This window comes from Pongo abelii, chromosome 8 (genome assembly GCF_028885655.2).
Source record: "Pongo abelii isolate AG06213 chromosome 8, NHGRI_mPonAbe1-v2.0_pri, whole genome shotgun sequence".
Taxonomy (NCBI): domain Eukaryota; kingdom Metazoa; phylum Chordata; class Mammalia; order Primates; family Hominidae; genus Pongo; species Pongo abelii.
In genome coordinates, this window is record NC_071993.2 from 7,562,438 (window position 1) to 7,590,134 (window position 27,697).

General features: G+C 42.9%; 2 long non-coding RNA genes and 1 other non-coding gene across 3 annotated transcripts; 1 reads left to right on the top strand and 2 right to left on the bottom strand.

The window, feature by feature from the left end:
• Positions 1-342: 342 nt before the first annotated feature.
• On the bottom strand, positions 343-449 carry LOC112135285 (U6 spliceosomal RNA). The gene has a single exon (XR_002916588.1). It is a non-coding gene; the product is annotated as a U6 spliceosomal RNA (small nuclear RNA).
• Positions 450-7,980: 7,531 nt separating this feature from the next.
• LOC134762028 (uncharacterized) lies at positions 7,981-27,073 on the bottom strand. The gene is made up of 3 exons (XR_010141474.1): positions 27,024-27,073; positions 12,869-12,966; positions 7,981-11,888 (listed from the first exon to the last, which is right to left on the bottom strand). It is a non-coding gene; the product is annotated as an uncharacterized LOC134762028 (long non-coding RNA).
• Positions 11,285-17,825, top strand: LOC129048160 (uncharacterized). The gene is made up of 3 exons (XR_008510266.1): positions 11,285-11,354; positions 17,074-17,269; positions 17,669-17,825. It is a non-coding gene; the product is annotated as an uncharacterized LOC129048160 (long non-coding RNA).
• Positions 27,074-27,697: the final 624 nt, after the last annotated feature.

A 27,697-nucleotide genomic window follows, 5' to 3' on the forward strand; every position in this document is an offset into this window, starting at 1 on the left:
GGCTGGAAATGGGCATCCCTAGAGACAGGGTGAAAGGAACTTGCGATGGTGGAAATGCGCCATCATCTACAGCTTTATTTTTATTTTATTTTTATGGATTTAGGGGGTACAAATGCATTTTAGTTATTTGGATAGATTGCGTAGTGGTGAAGTCTGTGCTTTTAGCGTAACCATCACCTGAACGGTATAAATTGTACCCAATAGGTTATTTCTCATCCCTCATGCCCCTCCTAACTTCCCACCTTTTGGAGTCTCCAATGTCTATTTTTTACTCTGTCTGTCCATGTGTACCTATTGTTTAGTGAGAACATGCAGTAGCTGACTTTCTGTTGCTGAGTTACTAAAAATACGGAACGCATCACGAATTCGCAAGTCATCTTTGCACGGTAGTCATGCTAATCTTCCCTGTATCTTTACAATTTTAGTATATGTGCTGCTGGAGGGAGCACCCCATCATTTATATATTAATTATGGCTGAGATTGCACAGATACAAATCAAAATGCCAGTTAAATGGATACCTTTTATTGTAAGTAAATTAATTTAAAAATGAAAGCTATTAGTGTGTATCACAGTTTATTACATTTTGACTTAGTTGTGCTATTTTTAGGGTTAGGAAGTCCTTTCCTATTGAGAGTCATTGTTTTAGAGGGAAAGGAAATTCATGTCACATAAGTAAAATGCAACTTCATTTTTAAAGGAAGAATTTCATTTTTTAAAGGACATTTACTTGAGAAATATTATAATTGATATTTCGTCCTTGGTTCCTTTCTTCCTGTCATTTTAATTTTTATTAAAATTATACGTGCAAATAATTTAGAGCATCTTACTTATTGGAAGCAACTACTTTCAATTCTTTTCAGCTATTTCTTTTGGAATTAGTTTTACATTTCTAGTAAAATGTTTATACTACTGCTTCTTGACTTTTCAGATTTTGCTGTCTTGGTTTCTAACTCTAGAAATTCAGTATATAATATTCTTTCTCACCCTCTCTCCTTCTCACCACACACACAGACACACACTTGTCTTCCCAATGTAGTTATACCATAATTTTGTTTAGATTTGATGTTTACCTTCTTGTGACTGTGTAAATGCCATTTGTTGCAGATATGAGTAGTAAACTATGATTACTTTTCCTTCCCTGCACAGCGTTTTGTTTTCCCTGGAGTTAATAGGTGCCAGGTTTTGTTTTGCGCTATTTGTTTGCTCAAGGGTCACTGCACACCTACCATCCTGCATCTTCCTCCACTATCATCCTGTCGACTTTATTCACCTCTCATGGGACTGACACAGCTGTGCACTGGATCACATGTCTTATGAAATTCCCTTTCAAGGGATAAATGACAGCTCTGCACAACTACAAACAGGGACACTAAGACCAATAAAAAGATACAGGCTAGCATGAAATAAGAGGTTTATGGTCTGATTTGCTGTTAAAGTCGTGTCCTTGTTGTGCAATGGAAAATTGCAAGAGCAAAGATATTCTTTACAGAGTGGACCCTAGCCACAGCATGAAGGTTTCATGTTGCATGAAAAGACTCTGGACTTATGCCTTTCATGCAACTGGAATGTTCCCTAATATGTTTACCAGTCTTTCTCCCCTCATTCCTGCACACTGTAACCAAAGGAGAAACACTCTCGTGGTTACTGTAGACAGGGACATTCTGAGGGGCCCTGAGCAGACAGGACCTTAGGTGACCCTGGTGCCTTTGCGTAGAAGAACTTTTCTCATAAGATAGTTTAACATTATTTATAATGAGGAGTCACCAAAAACAACTAAAGTATCTGACAACAGAGAGCAATTTCTAAAGGTTGACTTAAAAAAAAAAATATATATATATATATATATATACACACATATTTTTGCACTTCACACACAATCTCTAAGTATCACAACAAACCTGCAAGGTAGATATTTGCATGACCTTTTTACAAAAGAAGAAACTGAAGTACAAAATGGGAATGTGACTTTCCCAAAGCCATTTAGCAATGAAAGGATAGAAGTTTAATTCCAAAGCCAGTACTTGTTACCATGTATTATGCTGCGTGACAGGCAAGACATCCTTTCCAGACATCCTGTCCTAGGATTATGTTTTGGTCTCTTGAGCAACACTCAACAGATATGTCTTCATTTTTAGTAGCCTGTGAAGCAAGAAATTGGGAACTCTTAAAGGCTTCACTAGCCGGGACTAAGCACTTCAAGTAGGCAAAAGGGCAGATACTTAGAAAAGCAGTGAAGGCCAGGGGGGACACCAACAGCGTTTCCAGGGCTATGAGTTAAAAAGGTAAACAATGCAAGTCTATTGGCAGATGGCCAACGGTCTTGTCCGACCTGACAGCACAAGATTTTCAGAACTGCATGCCCTTGACCTATAGAAACCCTGCAAAATACGTTCTAAGTATCACTATTTTGAAAATTGAGAGGACCGCAGAAAAATCCAGATGGCTTATATCCAAGAGAATTTTTGAGATACCACAGAAAATATAACAGCTCAAATACAGAGATTTTTCCATTAAAAAGTACAGTGTATAGCAACTTGTGAATCAAAAAAAAACAAAAAACAAACAAACAAAAAAAACAGCTGTTACTTTGGCTGCCATTGCTATAATCTTGTTTCCTAACTGGGGCTCAGTGGAAGAGATTAATCTTCAAAGGCGTACTTTGAAATCAATCTACACAGGAACGAAGACTAAAATCAGAAAAAACATGGAAGGGCTGGTAATTAGACTTCAGTGTTTCTGAAGCAATTAGGCTGCAGAGAGCTATGCAAGCCATCCAAGCAACAGTTTGAAAGAGAATCCTCACTTTGTAAAAGATTAAAAGAAAAACAATATACAATCAGTAAGTCTTTGTAAACTTACCTATATTAGCAGCAATAAGGCTGAAATTAGGGTTTTACAGCTTGATCACAATTCTCAAAACAATTCACACTAAAATATAAACTCCTAAATATGCGTTAATATGCTATCCCTTCATGGACATTTATGTTAAGGCAAAGATGGAACATTCTCATTGCAGAATTTCAGATAGGAGAGAGTAGAGTCTGAATCACCGAGCTAGAAAGGACCTGAGAAATCATCTGTTCCAATTTCCTCATTTTATAGACACCTTGGGCATAAAGGTGTAGGTAATTAGCAGGTGTTAGAACTCAAATTTCCTGACTCCCCTCGCCAGTGTGTCTCTTTCTATGACAGGGGAGGTTTTGCCTCGTGGCAGAAGGGACTATGGCATCACAGGAGCAAGATAGAGTAAACCCTAAAATCACCTGGGGTTTTGGGGGGATGGGGTAGAGTTGGGAGGGTTTGACAACCTCAGAGAGAAACTGCACACAGAAATTTTCTGAAGGATGTTCTCTTCCACCCAAGCTTACAGGTGGTAAATAAGAAAGGCCATTTAGAAGCAACACTTTGGCGTTAAGGACTTTTAACTGTGGGCATTAGAAAACCCTTCTCTATGGTCTTGGGGCTCTTATACATTTTATATGTTAGAAAATAACTCAAAATTATTAGCACATAGATCATTTGAAGTGTTAATCATTTCTGCAATGTTTACTCTCTACATTATAAGTTTTAAAAAAATGTGTCCCTTTTTTTTTGGTAAAGGCTCAATTTAATATACAGACCTGTTAACAAAAATGCTGAGCTAAATCTACACAGCCTCATAATTGCTTGTCTTTTCCTTTTTTTTTTTTCCTTTTACATCCTTTTTTCTTACTTAGGTATGTACTATTACTGCTTGCAAAAACAAGGATCTACCACACAATTATTTCTAACTATTCTTGTGAGGGATTCAAAATTTTGAAGAAAAAAAAAAAGCAGTGAAAATTATGCATTCACTTGCAGAAATATGTAATTTTGGGGAAGTTATGGGGAAAAGTGTCAGCAACACTATCTTGCCTGAAGCTTGAATAGTTTAAAGCAGAAAAATGTTGTCATGGTAGTAATCCAGGTAAAATTAGATTTCTACTTCTAACAACAAGATTGGATCCCAGGGAGAGGAGAGGCTGAGAGACCTTAGTTCATAAACTCCACTTGGTGTACCATATGAAATAGCTTTACATACACCTTTGCTTTTGGTGAAGTTGGCATCCCTGACCTCTGACCCAGGAATGTTCACCATGAGCCAGGCACACGGAGACAGCAGAGAAAACAAAGACTGCTCAGTCTGGGCATGGTGGCTCACACCTGTAATCCCAGCACTTTGGGAGGCTGAGGCAGGCAGATCACTTGAGGTCAGGAGTTCAAGACCAGCCTGGTCAATATGGTGAAACCTCGTCTCTACTAAAATACAAAAATTAGCTAGGCATGGTGGCATGCACCTGTAATCCCAGCTATGTGGGAGGCTGAGGCAGGAGAATCACTTGAACTCGGGAGATGGAGATTGCAGTGAGCTGAGATAATACCAGTGCAATCCAGCCTGGGCAACAGAGAGAGACTCCATCTCAAGAAAAAAAAAAGGCTCTGATCAGCAACGTCTCCACCACACATCCCAGCACTTAGCCAGCCCTCTGCATCAGGAAAGAGGGAGCAGCAGGGGAAACCCCAAGGGAAATAAAGACTAACTTTAACTATTTGCAAGTTTGCATTGGGCTCTGGCTGCTGCTGAGAGACAGAGATACCAAAACCTGCATGAAAATATTAACACCAGGTTGGAAAGTTTAAATGCTTAGTCATGCCCACTTCAGTTCCATTTTCCCCTGCTTCTAAGGAGGAGAAAGAGTGGAGTGAGAGAAAAAAAGCAAGAAGGAGGATGTGTGAGAGTTCCTGACATCCGCCTTCGTAAGTGGCCACTATGTGCCAAGAAAAAAGATGAATAAGACACAGCCTATTTAGAGTAATATCATGTCTGGTGAGCCAGATTCTCTCACAATATGTTGACCGTATCCCTGAGAACAAGGGACATAGAAGTGTCTTGCGTAGTGCTCAGGACACAGTGTGTGCTCCGGAAGGGTTTGTTCAATCTCCATCCACATCTGAACGTCTAGGACCTGCTTTGTTGAGGGAATGTGACTTTCATGGGAGAGGCGTGATGGTTAATTTCATGTGTCAGCTTGCCTGGGCTGTGGGGTGCCCAGGTTAAGCACTGTTTCTGGGTGTGTCTGCAAGAATATTTCCAGATGAGATTAGCCTTTCAATGGGGGAACTGAGTAAAGCAGATGGCCCTCCCCAGTGTGGGTGGGACCCATTCAATCTGTGGAGGGCCTGAATAGAACAAAAAGGCAGAGGAAGGAGGAATTTGCCTCCTTTTTTCTGCCTCATTGCTTGAGCTGGCATACCTCATCTCCTCTTCTCCTTATTTTAGACTGGAATTTACACCACTGGCTCCTCTGCTTCTCAGGCCTTCAGACTTGGAATGAATTACACCATGGGCTTTCTTGAGTCTCCAAGATGTAGATGGCAGATTACAAGCCTTCTCAGCCTCCATGATCACATGGACAATATTGGATATTCCTTATAATCAATCTACCTATTTCTATCTATCTATCTATCTATCTATCTAATCTTTCTGTCTTTGTCTCTCTTTCTCTCTGTCTAGCCAATTAGAAAGCTATTGTAAGTTATTTCTTCCATGAGTGGGGTGGGATTGGAAGTTAGAGGGCATGACAGGAGGCCTAGACTCTAAAGATAGAAGGACAAGGAGGAAAAGAAAAAAAGAAAAAAACCTTGCAGTAGAGACTGTCATTTATTACCTAATATCCATCCATTCCCCCCTCCTTAAAAACCAAACTTCTTTTTACCTGGGTGCTAAACATTACATTTCCCGGTCCCTCTTGCAGCTTGGCATGGCCATGTGACCAAGCTGGGCTCAACACAATGTAAATAAAAATGCTGAGTGGGACTCTTCTAGGAAGTTTTATTGAAAGGCATAGATTGTCAGGAAGAGTCTGTTTTGCATTTCTGCTTTTCCTCTTTCTCTTTCCTACCTTAATGTGACAGCTGGACCTCCAGCAGCTATTTTGGACCTTGAGGTGGCCTTGGAAACAAAAGCCATCCATGCACTGAAAATGTCAGAGTGGAAAGATCAGAGCATGAATTTGTAAGGACCACCTTGCTAGCCAGTACTACAGTTACATGACAGAGAAGTGAACCTCTACCTTGCCTAAGCAACTGGTTGCTTTGTGGTTTTCTGTTATGTGTGACCAAATCTAATTTTAACTAACCCAGAAATCTGCTCTCTGTTGTCCTCTAACTGAATGCCAATGGCTTCCCATCTATAGTTACTTACATGAAGTATGATGACAGATTTTATATTATGAAACGAGCAAGAACAATGTCGTTTTAAACTTCCTTTGATTAAAAAAAAAAAAAAAAAAAAGCTCATTTCTCTTTACTCACACCCTTTGTGATTTGCCACTCAGATTTCCAAGAAAGGGAAATTAGTCAACCTGCTTTCTATGTACCAGAGCTTTCTTCAATCCCTGCTGGCCATAAGTAATGTGGAATCACACATACACAAAATGGGAAAAGCCCTGCTTCTAAATTCTTTACCGACTAGCTCTGGAAGTCCCAAGAGGAGGGTCACTCGGGTTCTGACACCATCCTCCTCCCTAATGACACTGCCCCCCTAGCTCTTTGACTCTCTGACACTAACTAAAAGGAGAAACTCCTGCTTCTGGAAATCATGAGGTCCAGGCTGCCTCCCAGCTCACAGGCTCACCACACTCCAGTAGACTCCAAATGCATCCTTTACAGCTTCTCAGACACCTAGTCACCCATTTGCCCCAACAAGGACATCTTGTGCTTTCAACATCTAAGTAGATTTATGGCAATTTTACTGAAAAACTCTTTAAATATTTATTTGTTTTTCCATCACAAATGCCTTTCCCAGAACGTAAGCTGGATCGTAAGACCCCAAGGAAGAGGTTTATATCTTGTTATTCTTTGCATTCCTGGCACCTAGCATAGCGCTTATATGTGGAAGGGATTTATTAAAGTTTTTGCACAAACGATGGCTCCAGCGGATAACACAAATAGTCACATTTATTTTCTCTTCTAACCCTAAACAATCATCCTGGCACCAGTGAGCCCCAGCTCTTGTCCTTTAGGAGAAATTCTTTCCTGCACACTCTTACTTAGCTCTGAAGAGCAAAACGATTTATCTCAGGTCATCAAGCTGTGACTCTTCACCTCACACAGCACTGGATGTCTTAGAGGGGCTGGGGGACAGGAGACGGTCTTTGCCTCCATGTTCTTGATGCTCTGTCATCCCATTGTTTCCTACACCTCTAGGTCCCCACCAATAGGTACCACATCACAAATATAAAGGTCAGCATTTAACTTGGGAAGTACAAGCCTAACATGCCACAAAATCCTCAACTTCCAACTTCTCTCTACCCATCCACTCCCACATTGCTCTACTAATGGAGAAAAGGAAGAGGTTCAGTAAATGACGAGCATCGTGATCATCATTTGGGATTTGGCAGACATAGAATTAGAAGACAGCTTTTAGGTGCTCGGGCTAAACTCTCTGGTGGGATATCGTTTAGGGGATGGTGTGGGGGACTCCGTCTCTTCCAATTGCCTTACTGGATAGCCAAAGAACTCCTGAATTTGGATGCAGGAGTAAGGAGGGAGCCTATTGCAAACTTCCTGCTGCAAACAACCACTGTACTGTCCACACACAAGAGGCAAGGGTGTCACCCCATTAGCAAGCTACCGTAAGTTCTTGCTACAGGAAGGCAGGATTCAATGGGCTGCTGTGCAGGAGAGTCTGGGAGGCTGGGTGGAGATCCTGCCATGGCAGGGCAACAGGAGCAATAGCAAGGAGAGAAGCTGGCTCAGGAAGGGCCCCTCCCACCACTGCCTTGGAGAGTTTCTCTGCATGACAGCACTCTCAATCCCCCTAAATCACAATGGGGAGTGAATCTGTCCTGTTTCCTCATTATATACTGGGGACCTAGCACAATGTCTGGCATATGTTAGGAACCCAATCAATATTTGTTGAGCAAATAAATGAATGCACACACAATGAAATTGCTGATCTGTGGCTTTAAAGCAAATCTCAGGGCACATTGCAAGGAGTTGATGCAGAGCAGACGCAGCAGAGGAAGCTTTGGTGTATAAATTAGCATGTGCTTATTTAGAAGGACCCAAGGATTTTGATAAGCTGGGGAAGAAATCTGTAATACAGCATTAACCTGTATGTCCCTGCCAGCCAGAGATTATAAACTTGTACAGGCTCAGGCACAGCCCCCACGGACTTTCAGAAACTCTTTTCTCTCTTTCGTTGCAAGCCAGCTCCTTGTCGTAGTAAAGCGGATTGGCAGTTGAGACGCCCAGCTTCAGGTCTCACTCCTGCCGGCATTTTGTGTGCATGTGAGTGAGTGTATGAGTTGACTTTGGCCAAATGACTTAATCTCCCTACATCACAGAGATGCACATCATGAAGATAATTTCTGCTGGACTAAATTCACAAGTTTGTGTCAACATCAAACCGAGGAACTGGTCTGAAACACACTTTTAAGCCCCCAAAGTCCAAAAGGCAGGTGTTCTTTCCATTTTTTTTTTTTTTTTAGCTTTTTCTGGTTTTTCGTCCTTTTTGAATTCCTTAACTCTTATCTTTTTCTTTATTTTTCCCCAATGTTCTTCTTATCTTTCTTTGTTATATTTGCATGGATTTGTACACTTTTTAAAAAATGCTGGAAATCCCTTCTGACCCATGAGTTCCTTTTTGTTGTTTCTCCCATAAAACGGAGCAAAAGATTGCACAAAACTTACGCTCGATAGATATGGTGGCACTGAGCAGGACCCTGAGATCTCGGCTGGAGGCATGAGCCTGGGGCGTGAGGATAAAGACGGGCTGCTTGCCTGAGCTCAGTGGCCTCAGCAGGCCAACAGCAGTCAGTGATCTTCCCCAGACTTCACAGCTTTGACCACAGCCATGTTCTTAGCTCCATTAGGAAGCTCCTCGTAAAATGTATGCCAAGTAATTTGCCTTATTCCTCCCATTCCTCCAATTTCCTCCTCAGCAGACATTACTTAAATAACAACAATTTGCAACCTCTATGGGAACTTCTGTACAAAGAGAAAAGAGGCTAAAACTATGGATTCCAAACCATGTCAAATTAGGACAACATAAACACGAGGTCAAAGAAAGAAAGTGGCTTCGGCTTCCCTTGGGACACGTAGTTTCACGTTGATTAAAGATTAAACAATACTCAGAATTATGCGAAGGTTTTATCCAGCTCAGTGCAGCAATTCAGGCTCTTTCTGAATGGAGAGGCTGAGAAACCCTCCCTCTCCTGGCGTCCAGCATTTGACATTCCCCAGAACAATGATGAATAATGAGTCCACCAAACATCATATCATTTAACCTTCAAAAAAGACATGTCAGTACTCTCATTAAGGGCATTTGACCCAGAGAGAAACAGGCTGAGAGAGGATTAACCGCGTGCAGAAGGTCACCAACCAGCAGTGGCAGAGATGCAGTTCTAACTAGGTTTTCTGGTTCATTTTCATTTTCTTTGTAGTTAATTCATAAATGTACTTTGGCTTTATCCTTGTTGATGTACCACAGGAATAGAAGTTTATGCTGCTCACATTTCAGTAACATTCTGATTTAAACGATGTAAATCACAAATGGGACCCGTAAGCAAGTTTTTTGTTTTTTGTTTTTTTTTGAGACGGAGTCTCGCTCTGTCACCCAGGCTTGAGTGCAGTAGTGCGATCCCAACTCATTGCAACCTCCACCTGCCAGGTTCAAGCAATTCTCCTGCCTCAGCCTCCCAAGTAGCTGGGATTACAGATGTGTGTGCCACCACACGCGGCTAATTTTTTTTTTTTTTTTTTTTTTTTTTTTGTAGATATGGGGTTTCACCATGTTGGCCAGGCTGGTCTTGAACTCACGACCTCAGGTGATCTGCCTCTCAAAGTGCTGGGATTACAGGCATGAGCCATCACGCCCAGCCATCATGTTTTCTTATAAAGCTGTCTTGGTCGATCCCCCTAAAGGTTCACATCAAATGTCATGGGATCGAGGGTGATTTGGGGTGCTCAGCACATGATATCCTATAGTTCCACACCTCTGCCTGGTCTACACTGAAGTCTTTGTGTATAAATTCAATAATGAACACCAAGGTTCCTTAGTAATAGAAAGTCAGTTTTTACAAGTTATCAGTTTTGATGACATCGAGTGATGATAGGAACAGAATGGGTTTCAACATCCTGTTTTCCAGTCATAAATGAAATTCATTGTAGAAACTTCAGCAAATACAGACTATAACCCCCAAATCCCTTATAATTGAGGCAAATCAGAGCTTCTGGAATACTGGGAGGCTCATGTGACATTTTTTTCCAGCCTTTTTTTCTAAGTCCATCGCTGGCTTCATGCTTTGTAGTCCAGGGTGTGCCACTTCGATCACGTAATATCATACTGCGGTTTTCCCCCACATCAATAACAATTACGCAAAAACATTTTTACACTTTTCAGTATGCCATGACTTGCTGTCAGTTATTGAAATGTCGTAAATAACCATGTCTCTTTTGCTTGGCTCACGTTCCCAAAGTAGGATGGCTGGGATAGAGGGAAAGGACATCTTTAAGGCTTGTTATGCGCTGTGCTGTGGACTCTTGCTGTGGGGTCCTAGGTCTACCCAGCATTCTGGGGTTCACCCCGTGACCCTCTATGGGTTCCCATGCCCCCAGGCTGCCCCAGCACCACGTCCATCATCATTTCTGGGTTCCCTTCACTTCCGAGAGCCTGCTTCCTATGACTGCGTGGGCCAGCTGGAGAAGGACGTCCCAAGACCCTTCAAGTTTCTGTGTCCCTGCCCCCAAGCATAGGCCTGAGTGCTCCTGGGGCCCAGGGGCCTCTCCCCACTACCCTCTGGGGCCCACTGTCTGCACTCTCAGGCCTGTGGGGCTCCCCCTTCTGTGCATCTGTCTCTCCCAAGCAGGTGGACACCAACGTCTATGTCCCCACCTGAGAATCTGCAGCCACCTTGCCAGCCCTCCTGGCTGTGGGGCCTTCCAGTACCTTGATGCATAAGTACGGAGTTTCTGTTTGCTTTCTTGTCTTGGCGGTGAGGAAGGAAGGGGAACTGTTCCTTTAAAGCCCCAAACACTAGAAAATTGGTCTGCAAGGTTATATGAGTTTGACCTAGATGTGGGATGCCTGCAAGTGTGTTTCTACATTCCTAAGGTGCTACTGGTTTCACTTTGTATTAGGGTTAGAGGAACAGTGGGGGTAGTATTGGTGGGGGCGATGGGGAGTGCTACTTGTCCAGTTTCCCTTTGATCAAATGATGAAGAATGGGTGTCATGAGAACGGCTGAACTTGGCCTCTTTAGGATTCCAGCAGAAAGACGCCTAGATCTGGAAGCCAACTCCTTGTCAAGGGTCTTGAATCCACCAGCTGGTCTGTGGTGTGAATGGAGACATTGATGTTGCCAGGAAGTTTTTCTATAAAGGACCACAGACTTGTGGTCCTCGGGTCAGGCCTAAATGGAGGGGGATGAGTTCCTTTTAGAGACGAGAGCCTCCCAGTTAGGCCAGGATGAATAGATCTGATTGCCTTTGTTGTCACGGGCATCCGAATCTCTTGTTCTGAGTTTTGTGATTTTCTAGGTCAATAATATTATTTCCCAAGTTGTGAATAAAATCCAGCCTTTTAAAAATAGGACTGAAGGCCAGTGGCTTAATAGACACTGTTCTTAACTCTGATTACCAAATCCATCTGAGACGGTCTCTTGGAATGACAAGAGAGAAGTCAAGAAGTGATTTTTGCTCCATGGAGGCGGAAAAGGCGGCAAATTCTTGATCAGAGATAACACGTATCATTTTAAGACTGAGAGTAACTTTGCCATAATGTCTGGAATGGAAGAAAACTGTCTTGTTCTTTCTTCCGAAGCGGAGGAAGACGAAGCTGGAATCACTGTACTGGAAGCAAGGGCTGGTAATGGGGACAAAGAACCAGGCTATAAATACTTGGGCTGACAGAGCAGCAGATGGTTGGGTTGGAAGTGGATTTCTGGGCGGGAAATTTGCTAAGTGGTATTGGCATATGTTTCTTCAAGTCTTTGACCTGCTTGTTTTCTCAAAAGACTCTATTAAATGCTTGGAAAGTAAGTTGAAATAGTTGTGACAGCAAAGGAAACTTGAAAAGGAGGGAGAAAGATTCACCGAGGCTTGTGCCTCTCTCTCCTCTTTGTGATACATTTGCGTGGCTAGTCATCATTTTATTCATTCGGAAAAATACCAAAGCACCACTTCAAATTTCCCAGGCCTCTTTCCCCTTGTCACCACTCTGAGTGGATTGCAAACAGAAAACGGAGAGGGCAGTTGGCTCTAGGCCTGTGGAAGCAGAGTTGGTTTAACCCCATAGAAACTTCCTCTTGAAGAAAATCAAATACTGCACTTATAAGTGGGAGCTAAACAGGGGACACACATGGCCATAAAGATGGGAGCAATAGACACGGGGGACTCCAAAAGGGGAGGAGGAGGGAGGCCGGCAAGGGCTGGACACATCGCCTACTATGTTCACTATTAGGGTGATCAGTTCACTAAAAGCCCGGACCCCAGCAATACACAAATACACCCATGTGACCCACCTGCACGTGCATCCCCTGAATCTATAATAATAAGAAGAAGAAGAAGAAGAAGCTCCCTGTTGACTCCTGCCCTGGGACCGTGACCATCCACATGCATAGCCATCATGCAGCCCTGCTGGTAAGAACAGCAACTCAACTCAGAACTGTTTAATAAAGTCATGCTGGCTGGGCACAGCGGCTCACATCTGTAATCCCAAGCACTTTGTGAGGCCAACGCAGGAGGATAGCTTGAGGTCAGGAGTTCAAGACCAGCCTGGACAACATAGTGAGACTCCCATCTCTACAAAAATTTTAAAAATTAGCCAGACATGGTGACATGTACCTGTAATCCTAGCTGCTCAGGAGGTGGAGGTAGGAGGATAGCTTGAACCCAGGAGTTTGAAGCTTCAGTGAGTTATGATCATGCCACTATACTCCAGCCTGGGAAACAGAACAAGACCCCATCAATAAAAATAAAATTATATAATTATAATAAACAATTAAGTTATAAAAAGTTTTTAAATAAAAATATATAAAGATATAAAATAGAAATATAAAACATTTAAAATAGAAATATAAATTATAAAAATATAATTATACAATTTATAATTAGTTTTAAATTATAATTTCAGTGGATGCATTAAATAAGTAAATAATTTTTAAAAAGTAATGCATCTCCAAAGTGTGATTTCAGTTTTGCTAATGTTGGGCCAAGATTTCGGCTTCTGCTTGGCTCAAATCCATATTTTCTCTGAGAAGTTACCCATTAGCCTCATTTATGATTTATCCTTGGTTCACAATGTTCTAAATTCCTCCTCCAGGGCAAGACCCTTCTCTTTGCAGTGCACAGTAAGGAGTTTCTAGCGCGAGCAAGAACAAACTCCTGCACCATCGCTCAGCACTGCTTATAGACCTCTCACTAGATCGTAAATTCTTTAATGGCAGGAGTCATGTCATCTCTCAAATTTTTTTTTTTTTTTTGAGATGGAGTCTCGCTCTGTTGTCCAGGCTGGAGTGCAGTGGCGTGATCTCGGCTCACTGCAACCTCTGCCTCCCGGGTTCAAGCGATTCTCCCTGCCTCAGCCTCCCAAGTAGCTGGGACTACAGGCGCAGGCCGCCATGTCTGGCTAATTTTTTTTTTTTTTTTTTTAGTGGACACAGGGTTTCACCGTGTTAGTCAGGATGATCTCGATCTCCTGACCTCGTGATCCACCCGCCTCAGCCTCCCAAAGTGCTGGGATTACAGGCGTGAGCACCGCGCCTGGCCGGTCCCTTAATTTTTTAATGCCCCAGAGCAGCCAGCACGGTGCCCTGCACCTCAGGAAATGTGGAAACTGCTAGTCCGTACATGGGCAGAACACACGCTCTCATCTCTCTACTGGAAGAAAGCCTCTGGGTGGGCAAGGGGCTGCGAGGGCTACCTGTGCCTGCAGGATAGGCCCATGAATCCAGGGTGCAGAGGACACTGTGGAGCCAGTGTCCCGCCTCTCCCTACGGTGTAGCAGGAGAACTCTCATGAAACGCTGCAGAATGGAAATAAGAATCGGCTGGGCACGGTGGCTCACACCTGTAATCTCAGCACTTTGGGAAGCCGAGGCAGGTGGATCACTTGAGGTCAGGAGTTCAAGATCAACCTGGCCAACATGGCGAAAACCTGTCTCTACTAAAAATACGAAAATTAGCCGGGTGTGGTGCCACACACCTGTAGTCCCAGCTACTTGGGAGGCTGAGGCAGGAGAATCACTTGAACCTGGGAGGCAGAGGTTGCAGTGAGCTGAGATCACGCCACTGCACTCCAGCCTGGGGGACAGAGCGAGACTCCATCTCAAAGAAAAAAAAAAAAGAATCGCCTCACTCCATATCACAATCCTGGCTGCCTGAGAGGTAGCTTAGGGTCACTGCAATCCACAAGAGTCAAGTTCTGGAGGAGGAGTGGAGTGGAGTAGGTGGAATGGAGTCACATCTGCATCTCCTTCCAGCCGGGCGCTGCCCACTGTGACCATTTGCCTCACTCTAGAGGCACAGGCCACCGTGGAGCTGTGCTGGTGGACTGGCAGTGGTGAGCAGCTTCCTCGGCTGCACCTCTGCATCCCCCATAGCAATGTCCCAGCCTTCACAGGCAGCTGCTTCTTCCCACCATCCCATCACCGTGGCACTGTCCCAATGCAGTGCTCCCACAGCTCAGGGGACTTGCGTCTTCTGACCACTTCCTGGCTGACTGTCACCTTCAACTCTTGATAAAGCAGCAGTTTCTATATCCTCCATCGTCTTGCCCACCAGCCGTGATTTTCTGTGGTCTCACCTCAATTCCTGAGGAATCAATTATATAATGTGATTGAAGATGGGTCCCGTCTATCTAAAGGTGATGCTTGGACCTTGTCAACAGTAGCCAGAATGATGTCTTGAAAATACACAAATCACAGTGTTGGCTCTTGCTCCTGTCCAAACCTTGTGGAAGAACATCTTTGAATCCTGCTACTCCTTACTCTGACCCCAAAGACTAAGGAAGCTTTTCTCCATGGCTTGTTTGCATGCTGTAGAGTCAAAGACTTGGGCAGAAGATGTAGGAACTACAAGACCTGGCCATTGGAGACATTTGTTTAAGCTGCCAAATAGAAAATGCAAGTCCAAACTGTGTGCTTTTCCTGCAAAGGAAGCTCCCAGGCAGGTTTTCCAGGGCTCACTTTTTGTTAGACTACTGTTTCTAAACCTTTAGTGTATGCAAATTCTAGAGTTGTTTATTTTCCATAATATACACTGTCTCTGGTTCCTGACATTTCAACAATTCAAACTGCAGATCCACTTTTGTTTTGTTTTCTTAAAAAAATCCTATAGCTTCACCAAGAACTCAGTCCTCTGGGTCCTCTCAGCTTCTAGCTCTTAGCGACTCTCCTATATCCTCATTACTCATCCCATGAACTTCGCAGAAGAATGCCTCCCAGCTCTTAAGAGAATCCTAAATCCTGGCTCCTGCCCCTTTGCTGTGCCCAGGACCACTCTCTCCTGTTCTGATTCTTCTGGTTGACATTGATGAAGACAGCAATTCCCCTGCAGCCTTAAAAAATTCCATAAAACACAAGGCAGGGGTTGATAGAAGCTTGAAGGCAGGCCTAACCAAAAAAGTGAAGAGTCCTGGAAGTGTGGAAGAAGAAATTTGCAAGCCACCTTTCTCTTTGGTTAGTGCTAGGTTAGGAAATGCCCACTCATAAGGAAATACATGCTCAGAATTACAGGGTCTCTAAATAAAGTAAATATATTTCATTCTGGGTGAGTTCTTCTAAGTTAACAAAAAAAATAAAAGCCTCAGAAAATTCAACTGAGAACCTAATCACAAAAGCTTTAATACAGTTTGTTAGTGTTCTGTCTATATTATTGATGTGTTGATGATGTACATTTTACATTTTAAAATTATTCATTTTTTGAAAATGTCTACAAGTTTGAGCTGACACTAAGTGTTTTAAAACAGTAATTTTCAGAAGAATGGAAAAATTAGGTAATTAATGAGGAAGGAGAACTAAAATTAAGATAATTTGTTTTCACTTCTCATTGTACAAACTAGGTCTTAGAGTATCAAAAATAAAGGGAAAAAATCATGTAATTCTGCTATTTAAGTAGAATAAAATAAAAAATTTGTGTTCTATTATTGACCATACCCCTGTAATTTTTCATTGTTATAATCTTACCTAAACTGGAATTTTAAATTGTTTTACCTCAAGATTAGAGATCAGTGCCAAATGGATTTGAGTTTAGTTTATTTCCTGGGACACTTACAAATCTCCAAATATGTGCAGAATTCTATTGCATATATCACCAGCATGAGCAACTGACTTTTCTTGAAGAGGCCAAAGGGACTGTAAAAAATACTGGCTTAAAAGACATAGGAGTTTATTTTTCCCTCGTATAATCATCCCAAGGTCACTCGTTCAGATTGCTGAGGAGACTCTGCTCCATGTGGTCATTCGGGGATCCAGTTTCATATTTTCTGTTGCTTTGCCATCCTCTAGCAAAGGCATTAGGAAACTTTTGTTATCAGGAGCCAGATAGTAATATTTTCTGGTTTTGTAGGTCATATGATCCCTCTCACAACAACTACTCAACTTTGCTGTTGTAGCACAAAAGCAGTCAGAGATAATTCACTAATCTTTACAAAAACAATCAGTGAGTTGGATTTGACCCAAAGGTCACAGGTTTCCAATTCCTGCTTGAGTGTTGCTACGTGCATGGTTCAAGCTGGACCATAAGGTGCTTCCATATTCAAGCTCACAGGGAGGAAAATGAGCACACAGCTTAGGTAGGAAGCCCTAAACCTATGACGGCTCATATCATATCACTTCTACTCACATTTTACTGGCAAGAATTAGTCATACATCCATAGTGAGCTATGAGAGAGGGTAGGAAATTCAGTCACTAGCTGGGCAACATGTGCACAGCCTAACATTACTACTATTAATAAAGGGAGGATGGGTTTTTGTTGGCAATCAATTATTTCTACTACACTGGTCAAAATTACTGGAAGAGTTATCTATATTCCTTTTTACTCTTCCACAGCCTGGCACCTAGCACAGTGCCTGACGTACAGAACAAGTTTAAGTGAATACTTGAATGAACGCATGAATGAAAATCAAAGCTGAACTACATGCTAAATCATCTGCTAAGTTTTCTCACCAGCCAAGTGACTTGTTCTAATACAATAGCCTCCCAGTTCTGTTCAGACTATTCAAAATCATACCTCAGGAAAATGAAAGTGAGTATTTGCCGTGCACTTGCTAATTCTGATCACTTAATAATTCTGAGAACTTCAAAAGTTTTATTTTTTCTACAAATAACAAAATGATACATTTACATAAATATAATTTGATGTTTGCAATCTTCATGTGTGCAAGATAGAAAAGTTATCAAACTTGTCACATTGTCATATAGGTGGAACAATTGATGCTCTAGCTGATTCAGACAACAAGAATTATGAGTAAATTTAAAGGTAATGACCTAGATCTTTCTATTATGCTGCTAAAGAGTCTATTTAACTTATGTGGTATAATTTCAATCATTTAAATTTTGTATAATTTAGAGGTAGCTATATCTGATTAATTTATAAGTGATTATTTTTCTTAATGTGGCTTTTCATTTTTTTCTTTTTTTTCAGGTCTCAGAGTATAATGTGACTTTTTAATAACATCTCAGCAAACTTGCATTTCTTGCTAATATTTCATCTGCATATAAAGATTATCTTGCACATAGGGCCTTAAGATAATAAACCGGATGCAAAATAACCTATTTTGAACAGATGATAAAATTTTTCTAAAAAAAAGGAGTTTGTGAATATAATTGTTTGAGAGAGAACCACATACTATAATTCAAAGTTATAGTGGTGATATGTCTGCACTGGAATGAGGTCAAAGTTCACATATTCATAAGATTCCACATACTAAAAGGCTAGTTTAAAAGCTGCTGACAAATATGGATTTTGAAATAATTTATTTTTATACATTTTGATATATGAACTGTGATTTCTAACACCATAGGGTAGTGAGAGATCGGATTAGGAGTAGCAGGGGGGAGGGGGCGGAGTTGGGGAAGGGAAGGGAAGAGGAGAAGAAAGGTAAATGGACTTGCCTGGCACTCTCACAACTACTAGAGTAGAAACTGCCCTTAAGACCCTTGCAGGGATTCCAAAAGACAGAAGCTCTGAGAGTGAGCCATGGAACCAACCCACGCCATACAGAACATGCTTGTCAGACTAGAGGCTCCTTGATAAGAAGCCACCAGAGCCCCTCCAACTAGCCCCAGCACCAGGTGCTGCATATGTTCCAGGCACGAAGGGCACGGTGGCCCTGCTGCATTTGTCTACAGGGGCAGTGGCATTTGCCATCAAGATGGCCTTCGGTCTGTGTTTTTAGGCCACTTCTTCCTTTTTATCGTTCTTAGTCTGATTCTTACCTATGGTGAATCAAGGTACTTAAATTTATTGGGAAAATGATTTCAGTATAATAAGTAAAAATTTCAGGAAGTTACCAGTACAGGCCTCCTCCTCTTCCTCATTCGCCTCCTCATCTTCTTCCTCTTCCTCCCTTTTCCTCCTCCTCCTCCACCTTTTCCACCTCCTCCTCCTCCACTTCTTCCTCTTCATCCTACTCTTCTTCCTCCTCTTCCTCCTCCTCCACCTCTTCCTCTTCCTCCTCCTTTCTCTTCCTCCACCTCTTCCTCTTCCTCTTCTTCTTCCACCTCCACCTCCTCCTTCTCCTCATCCTGCTCTTCTTCCTCCTTCCTCTCCTTTTTTGTCTCCTTCTTTTCCTCTTTGTTCTCCTCCTCTTTCCCCTCCTCCTCTTCCTCCTGCTCTTCCCCCTCCTTCTCCCTCTCCTCTTCTTCCTTCTCCACTTCTTTCTTCTTCATCTCCTCCTCTTTCTTTTAAACTCTTTGCCCTGAGAACGTGTTACTCAGAGGCGGTGGGTTCAGCCTCCCTGGATGGACAGGGCACTTGAGTCTTGTTTCTGATCCTTGCTAGGGGGAGGGGAGTGGCTCTGATCCTCAGCTGGTGGTTGCTCTCTTCCCTTTCTTCCCCATCTTCACTCCAGACATCTTTTCTCCCCCTTTCCTTTTTTGTTCTTGTCTGTACCAGATGTCCATGACAAATCACCCCCAGGCTGTGTTTATTTTCACAAATAGCCATCACTCATCTGACCATCCCAAATAGGTTCATTTTTCTTTGCATTATCCTTACAATGATAACCAGCTTAAATCCCCAGGAAGAAAGGACATCTGAGGTGTTATCCTTCCCTTAGTGATGGAGAGCTTACAAGGCATCTGCTTCTCTAGGAGCCTCATCATCAAACTTCCTCTGTGATCATCATACAGTTTCATAGAACAGATCCTGCAAGGGGGAAGGTTTAGCTCAGCAATATCCCTTTCAACTCACAAAGACGGGCTACAGAGAAGGAGAGGCTGTGCCTAGCGGGGGAAATTGTGTGTCCTAAGGCCTGGGGTCCACGGCTAAGCCTGGAATCAGGATATGGACCATGAAAGGTTTGCAGGCCATGGGAAAGGGAGTGGTTCCTGTCCTAAGGGCAACATAAAGCCACCAGAGTATTTTAAGCAAGGAAACGGCATGACCACCTCTGTATTTCATGAAGGTCCTGCTGGCCAGTGTGGTCATAGGGAAATGAGAGGAAAGCCGGGGGTTGGGGGAAGACCAGGAGTCTTGCTTGCATGGAGCTAAGAGCAGTGGACCTGCGGACAAGAGAATGGATTAAAACATGGTCCAGAGATAGGACAGGCAGGCTTGATGGTCAATTGGATGAGGGTGCTGAAGTAGACACAGCAGCCATGAATGATTTCCAGGTCTCTGGCTTGGGCAGATTAACTGGTGGTGCCATTTGCTGAGATATGGAATGTGAAAAGAAGGGCAGGTTTGGGGAAGAGAAGGGATGAGTAGATATTGCACTTGTGCAGTTGAGGGGTCTGTGGGACAACCCACCAGAAGTAACTGGTCGGCAGCTGGAGTGAGAGTGTGGGGTTCATGAGAGAGCTGGAATGGTCCCAGAAGCTCTGGTATTGATGAGTTCTGAGAGTGTGTGGGATGAAAAGAGTAACTTATTAATAGATAGGCCCTGGAGGTCAATATTTAACAGGTGGACAGAGAGGCAGGAAGGCGTACATGGGTTACCAAACATGAGCATCTTGGGGGCTTAGGGGGCTAAAACCCCACGTGGGGGTATTATCTCTGAAACCAAGGGAAAATCATGTTTTGACAAGAAAAGTAAGTTTAACAAATATAACTGAGAGGAAAGGTAAGACAAGGACTGAAAGTGATGAAGTGGTCGTTTATAACCTGGACAAGAGGCTCATGTCTGTAATCCCAGCACTTTGGGAGGTGGAGGCAGGCAGATCACCTGAGGTCAGGAATTCAAGACCAGCTTGGCCAATGTGGTGAAACTCAACTCTACTAAAAATACAAAAATTAGCTGGGTATGGTACCACACACCTGTAATCCCAGCTACTCAGAAGGCTGACGGAGGAGAATCACTTGAACTTAAGATGCAGAGGTTGCAGTGAGCTGAGACTGCTCCACTGCACTCCAGCCTGGGCAACAGAGTGAGACTCCATCTCAAAACAAACAAACAAACAAAATAATAATAACCTGGGCAAGAGAAGTTTCATTGAGGTGGAGGGGCAGATGTTGGGGGATTTGGGATGGGGGCCAGATTGTGGCAGACTAAGAAGGATGTAGCAGGATCAGCCCATGCAAATTGTGACTTCAAAGTGGAGCAGAGACTGCAGAAAGTAGATAGAAGATGAGGTTGGGTTGAGGGAGATTTAAAAAAAAAAAAAAATAGAGGCTGGGCACGGTGGCTCATGCCTGTAATCCCAGCACTTTGAGAGGCTGAGGCAGGAAGATCCTTTGAGCACAGGAGTTTGAGACCAGCCTGGGCAACATGGTAAAACCCTGTCTCTAAAAAAATACAAAAATTAGCCCAGTGTGGTGGTACATGCCTGTGGTCCCAGCTACTCGGGAGGCTGAGGCAGGAGGATTGCTTGAGCCAGGCAGTTTGAGGCTGCAGTGAGTAAAGATGGTGCCACTGCACTCCAGCCTGGGCTACAGAATGAGACCCTGCCAAAAAAAAAAAAAACCCGAACATTTTAACTTGAACATTTTTAAAGATAATGGAAAGATGTTGGGAGAGGAAAGATGTGAAGTTCAGAAGAGAGGCCCTTCTTGATGAGGCAGGAGGTGCAGGTGGACGGCTTCCTCGGAGGGGGTGGGACACCTTGTCTGTTATCACAGAAAGGAATAAGGAAATAGGAGGGACGCAGCTGCAAGCCTGGGTGTTGTTCCATGGCAGGAAGTCAAGGGGGTCTCGAGGCCTTTATTTACTCTGGAAAATAGAAATCAAGACGGTCACCCAAGAGCAGGGAGGCTGTGGCCTGGCTGGAGTCCTGTGGAGGGAGAGAGAGGCCCGGGGCATGGCTGGAGGCCTGTGGAGGGTGAGAGAGGCCTGGGGCATGGCTGGAGGCCTGTGGAGGGAGAGCAAGCTGAACATGGATGCAGGCACTGAGGAGGAAGCCTCCACCAGACTGCACAGCCAGGCTCTTCTGCAGCCCTCAGCCCTCCAGGCAGGAGCAGGTAGAAAGAAGACTCCATCGCGGGGTCCTGTGTGACAGGGAAACAAAGGGCCAGGGAGAGGCGCAGAGGAAAGTGGAAGTGGCTGATGATGGAAGCTATGCTGGAAATGGAAGGAAACCAGGATAGGAAGGAACTCAGAAATAAGAAGAAAGCAAAGGTCTCAGAAGATGGCAGGTCCCACTGATGCTGAAGAACCAAATGTGGAGGCTGGCGAGAGTACAGGCAATAAGATCTGAGGGAAGAGACAAAGATCAGAAAAATGCACGTGAGAGTGGAGGGAGAGAGGGAGTAAAGGAAAGTGAATGCCCAGAGGTGCAGACTGTCACGTCACGTGAGTTACTGGCCTTCATTTTGGATTTGCACTTCTCCATGGCCAAGAGGTTTATGTGGTTGAAATGTCTAGCCAACCACTACAAAATGCACAAGATACTGCAGAAGAGAGGCTTATTTTTCTGGTCCTAGAGTTAAAGACTTTCTGCCGTGGCCTCCCAGTGAGAGACTCCAGGCCCCGTGGTGGACAGGGTCCCATCCGCACTGCAACATTAAAGTCATAGCCAGGTGGTTTTTAAACCAAACTTTATTAAAGCTCCTCTATGTAGTTTAATCCGTAGAAAAACAATTCCTTTGAATTGATTTTCATTCGCCTTTTACAGATGGGCAAACAGGCTCAGAGAGGTTAAAAACTTGGCAGGCTGGTGAATGGCAGCTTGAGAATTAAACACAGACCTTGCGCCCACAGGTTTACAGCTCTGTCCATTGCTGCTGCCCTCAAGGCCTTCAATCAATGATTAGTTCAGCCTCTATATTTTTATGATTATTATTTTAAAATAGACCTTATTTTTAGAGCAGCTTTATGTTCACAGCAAAAGTGAGAAGAGGGTACAGAGATTTTCCCTATACCTCCTCCCTCCACATATGCACAGCCTCCTCCAACTATCAACGTCCCTACCAGAGTGGCACATTTTTTACAATTAATGAACCTACATTGGCACATCACCATCACCCAAAGGCCAGTTTGCACTACGATTCACTCTTGGTGTTGTAAATCCTGTGGGTTTGGACAAATGTCTAAGGACATGTATCCCCCCATTATGGTATCACACACAGTAGTTTCACTTCCCTGAAAATCCTCTCCCTATTCATCCCTCCTCCTCACCAACTGATATGGTTTGGCTGTGTTCCCACCCAAATCTCACCTTGAATTGCAATAATCCCCCTGCATCAAGGGCAGGCCTGGTAGAGATAACTGAATCATGGGGGCAGTTTCCCCCACACTCTTCTCATGGTGGTGAACAAGTCTTACGAGATCTGATTGTTTTATAAATGGGAGTTCCCCTGCGCAAGCTCTCTCTTGCCTGCCACCATGTACGACGTGACTTTGCTCCTCCTTTGCCTTACGCCATGATGGTGAGGCCTCCCCAGCAATGTGGAACCATGAGTCCATTAAACCTCTGTCCTTTATAAATTACACAGTCTCAGGTATGTCTTTATTAGCAGCACGAGAACAGACTAACACACCGTCTCCTGGCAACCCCTGATCTTTTTACTGTCTCCATGCTATTGCCTTTTCCGGAATGTCGTATAGTTGGATTCATATGGTATGTAGCTTTTTCAGATGAGCTTCTTTCGCTTAGTAATATGTGTTTAAGTTTCCTCCATGTCTTTTCATGGCTTGATAGTTCATTCCTTTTTTAGCACTGAATCATATTCCACTGTCTGGATGTTCCACAGTTTATTTATCCATGCACTTACAGAAGGACATCTTGATTGTTTCCAAGTTTTGGCAATTATGTATAAAGCTGCCATAAACATTGGTGTGCATGGTTTTGTATGGACGTAGGTTTTCAACTCCTTGGGGTAAATAGTGTAAGAGTTGAAGAAAGAAAAAACACAAAAAGTGGCTCCATAGTCAAAGACAGGTTTCTTTTGGAGAATAAACCTGAGAGGGGCTTCTGGCCAATTTCAGTTAGGAGTGCTCTCTCTTACAGACTAAGGTTATTTAAGGGCTTTAGGGAGGGGGAGCTTATCACAGGCTCAGAATATTTCTGTGTGAAGGAGAGTTTTATTGTAGGTTTGGAATGTCTCTGGTTGGAGTTGGGGTTATCTCGGGGTTGGCATGTTTCTGGTTGGAGCAGGGGTTTATCTAAGGGTTGAAATGTTTCTGGTCATGCTGACATTAGCCATTAGGCTGATGTTTTGGGGCTGGATTTAGGGGAACTTAAAATGGCAGTGTTTGTCCAAGATGGTGATGCTCCTGCTCTGTCAAATAGGAAGGGGCACAATTGCTGGATCCCATGGTAAGTGTATGGTTAGCTTGGTGAGAAACTGCCAAACTGTCTTCAAAGTGGCTGCACCATTTCACATTCCCAGCAGCAGTGAATGAGAGTTCCTGTTGCTCCACCTCCTCACCAGCAATTTATGTTGTCAGTGCTCTGGATTTTAGCCATTCTAACAAGTATAATAGTGTGTAGTGGGAACTCACTGTTGTTTAATATGTATTTCCATGATAATATATGAGGAGGAGCAGCTTTTCATGTTTCTTTGCCATCTGTGTGCTTTCTTTGGTGAGGTGTCTGTTCAGATATTTTGTCCATTTTTAACCAGGTTTTTTATTCTCTTATTGTTGAATTATAAGAATTCTTTGTATATTTTGGATAATGATTCTTTAGTAGATGTGACTTTTGCTATGTTTTCTCCCAGTCTGTGGCTTGTCTTCTCGTTGTTTTGAGAGTGTCTTTCTCAAAGTACAAGTTTTAGTTTCAATGAAATTCAGCTTCTCAGTTACTTCTTTCATAGATCACACCTTTGATGTTATATCTAAAATGTCATCACCAAACCCAAGGTCATCTAGATTTTCTCCTATTTTTTATGGTTTTGCTTTTACATTTAGGGTCTATGATCCATTTTGAATTACTTTTACACAGGATGTATGGTCTGTGTCTATATTCTTTTTCTAAAAAACATGTGGATGTCCAGTTGTTCCTGTACCATTTACTGAAAAGACTAGTGCAGTGTTCTGATTTTTTAAATACCTTTTTCCAGAAGACTTCCTCCACTTTAGTCAAGCAAGGACATAACACCAATGCACATTTCCAGAAAAGCTGTTTTCTGCAGATAAGGCTAAACTGCATGGTCTAATTATGTCTGATGTTCTGGGTCTGTCCTGGGATAAAATCTACAGTATTGGTTCCCCAGACTGTACCACTGACTAAAATCATCTGGCACACATCACTCCTGGCTCTGCTTCTGTGTTCTGCCTTTTCACCGTGTTTCCAAGATCTACTCCTATTCCAAGGTCTTGAACACCATCTACTCACTCCTCAGTGACTTCAGCTGCACATAGACGCCTAGGACGGTGCTTGCCTTTCTCACTCACATAGTATAGAATGTTTCATGATACTTGAAGCACAAACTCCTCTCTCTCCTACTGGAAAAGATAACTATCTCTCCTACTCAACTATGTTTCTTGGTGGCAGGGACAATATCATTAATTCTTCGCAATCAATACAATTCTTAGTACAGAACTTAAAACACACCTTAATACAGCAGTCCCCAACCTTTTTGGCACCAGGGACTAGTTTTGTGGAAGACAATTTTTCCACAGACAGTGGAGGGGAGATGGTTTTGGGATGATTCAAATGCATTACATTTATTGTGCACTTTATTTCTATTATTATTGCCTTGTAATATATATAATGAAATAATCATACAACTCATCATCATGTAGAATCAGTGGGAGCCCTGAGCTTGTTTTCCTGCAACTAGACAGTCCCATCTGGGGGTGATGGGAGACAGCAACAGATCATCAGGCATTAGATTCTTGTAAGGAGTGCACCTAGACCCCTCACATGTGCAGTTCACAACTAGGGTTTGCTCTTGTACGGGAATCTAATTCTCCTGCTGATTAGGCAGGAGGTGCAGGTGGATGGCTTCCTCAGAGGGATAAGGGCAACTTGTCCGTTGTCACAGAAAGGAAGAAAGAAATAGGAGGGATGCAGCTGCAAGCCCGTGTGTTGTTCCACGGCAGGAAGTCGAGGAGGGTCTCAGGGACAGGAGGCAGAGCTCAGGCGGTAACATGAGTGATGGGGAGTGGCTGTAAATACAGATGGTGCTCACTCCCCACTCACCTCCTGCTGGTTGGCTCAGTTCCTAACAGGCCACCTGACCGGTAGTGGTTCATGGCTCAGGAGTTGGGGACCCCTGCCTTAATCCATGCTTGTTAGTTAATTGATTAATTGGGAAAGTTCTTGTGAAAAAGAATGAGTGAGAAGCTGCTGACCTGTGAAAACCTTTGTACTAACATGATCTTAAATACCACAAAGGAAACTGTGACTTTATCAAAGCAATTAAATCCAAATTCTTTTTCTTGGTAAATGTGTTACTTTGCAAATGTCAAATGTGCAACCAGGAGGTTGTCAAACAAAAATGTGTTTGCTGCAATGTATATTTACTGTGTATATATACACATGTATGCATACATATGTGCTTGTATATGTATATACGTTTGTAGATGTATATACGTATATTTATATATGTATGCATGTGTGTAGACTAGAAAAATATTAATCCTTGCAATTTTTCATTTATAAATCATTACCCTAGTAATGATTTATAAATTAGTCCAATTTTCAAAGTTAAATATGTGAACTTAATGGGTACCATTCATTTACTCACAAATATTGAATGAGGTTAGTACAAGACTGGCATGGATCCTCTTCTCAAGACCCATTTAAAGGATGTTGCTATCATAGAAATGTATTTGGAAGTCATTAATACAAAATCAAAAGAAAGCCTTTGAAGTATATTTTTTGTCTATTCAGAAAACCTGTCCGACAATTTTTTAAAATGCACACGTCCCATCCTCACGAGGTTATTTTCCCTTCTCGCCTAGCCCAGCACTGTTTAGTGTTACGAATATCCCTGGACTATTTAACACAGCTCCTGCTCAGTATAATGTCTTGTTTCCTGTGTGCAGATAAATGCACCACCTTTTAACAACATATTGTTGTAGCATTAGAGATTTCCAGCTTCAACAATGTAAGTTTTTTTTTTTCCCCCCATGTAGCCAGGAACTGGATCAATAAAGTAAAAGTATAATAACTTTCCCTGCTTTATTTTAGTAGGTTATCTGATACTATTTGCTTTTTCAGTGTTAGTCAATATTGGTGTCTCCAGGGAGGAGGAGCTGATATCTCTTCCCTAAATCCATTTCTCCACAATCTTAAATTAAAAGGACAAGACAAAGCCAAGACAAAGCCAAAACAAAGGACATGGACTGATGCTGCGGATTTTTTAAGTGGTTCTCAAACAAATGATAGGTCTGCCTAATTTCCAGCATGGTAATGTCCTTTGCGATGACTGGGAGCTGTGGGGACCTTACCTCCTATCTGGTGCTCCTGGCTGTGTGGCCGATCAGGGCTGGGCTTTGAGGAGGAGTAACGTAGGGTCTATGTCATAGAGGGCAACGTGACCACAGGGCTCCACTGAGACCCTGCAGCTCCTCCTTGCTGACAGCTCAGGAACAGATTTGAAAGCTCAGGCACAATAAATTCCAGTGCATTCTCAGGCAGGAGAAAAAAAAGAAATTCTGCTCACATCCTGGTTTTCTCTTTAATAAACCCTGTAACAAGTTTATTACATTGTGGGGACGACAAACATTTCCTTTCCCCCATTTTGAAAACTTCTGCTCCTTCCCTCTTTTCCTCTCTCCTGGTTTCTACAATGCTGATGTCAGAGGGTGAAGACCCTCAAAGGAAAATTTGGAGTTGCCTGGTAATGATTGAGAAAATGAGATTCCACGTGAAATAATTACCCTCTCATCCTGTTTCTCTGGGCTTCTAGGCTTAAGTGTGGGTGGGCTCTTCAGCCTCCAGGTGGGACTGCGTTCACCTTCACCACAACAACAGCCTTCAAGAATGCTTGTCAAGTGACTTCTCATCAACAATTACAAATCAAAGTGTTTTCCAGCAGGCATTAGCAGTATTTTTGTATGAATAAACCTCATGCTGTGACCATGGTCCTTGTCTGGGCTCTCATTTTGTGTATGGGGAGACT